Consider the following 4,056-nt stretch of genomic DNA (forward strand, 5'->3'; position numbering starts at 1 on the left):
GCAAAGTGGTCACGGTTTAGAACTGTTCACTGAGATTATAAGCGGCCGGATAGATCCGGTTTACAGCTACCGGAATGGCTTTTTTTCAAGGAGAGTCCTGTCTATTGTCCCGGTCGACTGTACTTATTTTTTCACACCCTGTGAACACTAATCCCTTTTTGTACAATGTATCTCATTCTCATGCGTCAATGACTTGTTGCCTTTTTTTTCAAGACGCCATGTCATCAAATCCGTTGAACCATAAAATTTTAATCTTTCACTTATTTCTATTTATAAGCGCTTGAATTTCACTTGCAAAGATCTCGTGCCAAGAATATTTCACAATGCCATAAATGGTAAACCACTTGTGAACCAAAACCAGGTTGATATTTTCCTCCGATTGGGTTATTTTTTTCCCCTTGATTTTTAAAGCAATACTCAAACGTGTCTTTTTAATTCTCAAAGTAATAATCGGCGTTCTAAGTGAGAGTTAATGTATTTTTAAAATAAACAATTGCAAAAATCATTTCTAGAATTTTAAAAAAACTGAAACCATGATATAACATTAAATACTTTTCTTCAGCATTACTTTAATACAACTTACAACATCAAATCTTAAGAGTGTTGTTAAAATTATTGTTGTACATGGTGGTTTATCATTTTCAGGCGTGCTAACACCGCGGAATTTTCGACTTTGATCGTAGCCATGGTTTTCGCTGGAGGATGTATATCGAAAGAGGTATGTATTATATTTCACGAATATTACATGTAATGCAAATCCGTGATATATTAGAGAAAAAATCAAAGCGCTGAGAGCACTGCACTATAACAAATATCATATACGGAGAAAACATATGACGGGACGAAAGAGTCGCGAGGGATTGTACAGAGAATACATAAACTCTATAAAAATAAGGATACGTTATTTTGTGGGAAGGAAAATGTATTTGATAGTGTACCTTATACCTTTTCGGCAGTATATAACAGGACAATAGTTACGAAACCAGACTTAGGGAATTAAGCCTTGTTTTGAAATGTTCTGACGCTGATAACAGGAGATCACTTTGTTTTCTGTAATTATTATATATTTAATACTATTTCATTAAACCAAATGTCACTTACATAAATTAAATTCAAAATTGAAAGATTGGTATGCACGTGCTTCTTTCATTATTCTTGTGCAAGCCCTTAGTTAGGTAATTAGGCTGGTATGAAAATTGCATGTTTGTGTTAACCGGTAAATAAAATAATTCCGCTTCTTTAAAACGCTGACAAACATACGACAAGAAGTCATTTAATTCATTTTTTTTAACAAATAAAAGTTGTTTGTAATTGGGTGTTGCGCTGATTCTGTCTTAAAAGCATCATTCTGTTTTATATAAGGTGCAACCTTCTGCAATTTTTGTTTTACTACAGCATTTTTGTGAGTTTTTTTCCATTGTACAGATGTGTATCCCACATAGAGGAGAGTTGTTTGGCAGGAGCTCGAGCGCTGTTCAGACACAATGTTGTGATACAGACAGGTGTAATGGGCGTGTGTACAGTTTAAAACATTATCATCAACTTTTTATTTCACGTTCGTCGGCATAGTTTGGTTTTTTACATGTAGATGCCTTTACTTTTGCTATATTATTTTTGTGACGTAAATTTATTTGAATCATTTTCGACAAGAAACATAATTCTTGAAGACCAAGAGATGCCGGATGTGTGTGTATGACGGTGTAAAGATTGTAAAGCATATGTTTGAACTGACAAGATTAGAAAAAAAAATGAACAGAACTAGAAACTATTTTCATTTACAGAAAGAGTTAATGATTTTATCTGGACAGCATGATAGAACACCCTCGTCCACGTATTAGTTCTGAAATATCCTTTTTTAATTATGTTAAACAGAGTCGTTCTGCCTTTTCAAAACTTTAAATTTAAGTGAACAAATATCATTTTTTTATTTGCTATTTAGCATCTACAACAACAACAACCCACCACCACCACCACACGTATTACCCAACTACACTAGGCCTACAACAACTAAACCGTCCACGCATGCGCATAGCGGTTATTGCGTTGACGCGCTCCCGCAGCTGTGTCAAAGCCATGTTAATTTTGCGTGCGTCGCTTTTGGTCCTGAATGTAGATTCACATGTGGAAAATGCTGTAAGCCGCTTTTTTTTCTAAAATAGAAATTAAAATGCGATGTTTCGACTTTTTGCTTACTTTATTATTTCTCATATATGTGTATATTTTTATGTAACGAAGTTTGAATAGATCATGTTCTCAAATACATACTAGTCCTTTATAAAGATAAATTACAATAGAAATTCACTAAAATATCTATACTTTATCTTATTTTATATTTCAGAAATGCGTGAAGAATAAAGATAAAATGTATTTTAATATGTCCCATTTCTTCATTGCTTATAAAAAAACAATAAAAATGATACATATAAATGACTTATGTAATAATATTGTGACCACAAAACGGAAAGTTGATGAGTATATGCAATGATGGCCTTTAAAAAACTAGTTACGTAACCAGTTAATTAACTTAAATAACTAGATAATTAAGAGGTTAACTAGTTACGTAACTAGTTAACCTCCTAATTAATTATTTAGTAAAGAGGTTAGCTAGTTACGTAACTAGTTAATCACTTATCTAACTAGTAAATTAAGAGGTTAAATAGTTACGTAACTAGTTAACCTCTTCATTAATTAGCTAGATAAGAGGTGAACTAGTTACGTAAGTAGTTAACATCTTCATAAATTAGTTAGTTAAGTGGTTAACTACTTACGTAACTAGTTAACCACTTAATATTAAGCTGGTTAAATAATAAAAGGATGGCAGTTGTAGGCACTTAGGTAGTTACGTAACTAGTTAACTTCTTAATTAACTAGTAAGTTAAGTGATTTATTAGTTACGTAACTAGTTAATCACTTAAATAACTAGTTAGTTTAGTGGTTGATAAATTACATAACTAGTTAACCACTTAATATATAGCTGGTAAAATAATAAAAGGATGGCAGTTGTAGGCACTAACATGCATTTATAACCCGTTATGATCTTTTATTTATTGAAAAAATTAACAAGTTACGTAACTAGTTTATCACAAAATTAACTAGTTACATGTAATTAAGAGGTTAACTACTTACGCAACTAGATAACCTCTTAATTAACTAGTTAGGTATATGGTTATCTGGTGGCAGAAATATGCCACCATAATATTCATTGTGCGCAGTGATAATTCTTAAAATTTTACTTTTTGTCGTGATATCGATGAGTTTCCTGTTTGGCTAGACAATTTCTTCTGAAACGTTAAAAATGGGAAAAATAGTATCTGCAGGAGTAAGGAATGGTCTGAAAATTGGCACTCAAAATGCTGGTTCAGACCTACAACAATCTGAAAAATAACCTTTCTAGTCTCGTCATGTGTTGAGTCCCTTTAAAACGGCACGCCTCCAGATAAGCCAAAATATTTCAAGAAATTTAATCTTTAGGAAAATGTATTAAGATCTTAAGAAAAGTAAAAAAGATTTAATATTTAATTAATTATTTACATGTTATGTGCGATGAATGACTGATTTTGCATTATCAATCACTATAATTCCACTGCGTTACTAACGCAGTAAGATGTATTTATGTATATTTTGACATCTTTTTGTAATGTACCGTGATTATAAGTGCCGTTTACAATGTGTAAATTACTGATTTCGTTCACTTTACAATATTTTACTTTGAAATACATTTTCAAAATTTTCAGGAAAATAAGCATGAATCCTGAGGGATGCTGCTTTAAATAGAAATATAGAAATGCAGTATGAGACGGACCTGTTTTACAATAATTGTAAAGTGATGACTGAAACATCACGAATTAAAATCATGGATGGAAATTAACGATGAAGAGTATAAAAGTTTACTGAAATAAACTTTTATCAAACTAGATCTATATAAATATAATGCTAAGTTTTTCAAATTTCAAGTTATAAGAATCTAATTATAGATTGAAATTTGAGCTATTTTTGCAGATCTACTTGTCATAAAATAGGTCATTTAATGAACTCCACATTTTTATCTTAGAGAGA

The 4,056-nt window shown here is 31.5% G+C and overlaps 1 long non-coding RNA gene across 1 annotated transcript; it reads left to right on the plus strand.

Moving 5' to 3' along the window:
• Window positions 1-663: 663 nt before the first annotated feature.
• LOC132718192 (uncharacterized) lies at window positions 664-1,981 on the plus strand. Its single transcript, XR_009624053.1, has 3 exons — window positions 664-718; window positions 1,426-1,513; window positions 1,940-1,981. It is a non-coding gene; the product is annotated as an uncharacterized LOC132718192 (long non-coding RNA).
• The last annotated feature ends 2,075 nt before the right edge of the window (window positions 1,982-4,056 follow it).

Source organism: Ruditapes philippinarum, unplaced genomic scaffold (genome assembly GCF_026571515.1).
Source record: "Ruditapes philippinarum isolate M1 unplaced genomic scaffold, ASM2657151v2 ctg143_1_1_1_1, whole genome shotgun sequence".
Taxonomy (NCBI): domain Eukaryota; kingdom Metazoa; phylum Mollusca; class Bivalvia; order Venerida; family Veneridae; genus Ruditapes; species Ruditapes philippinarum.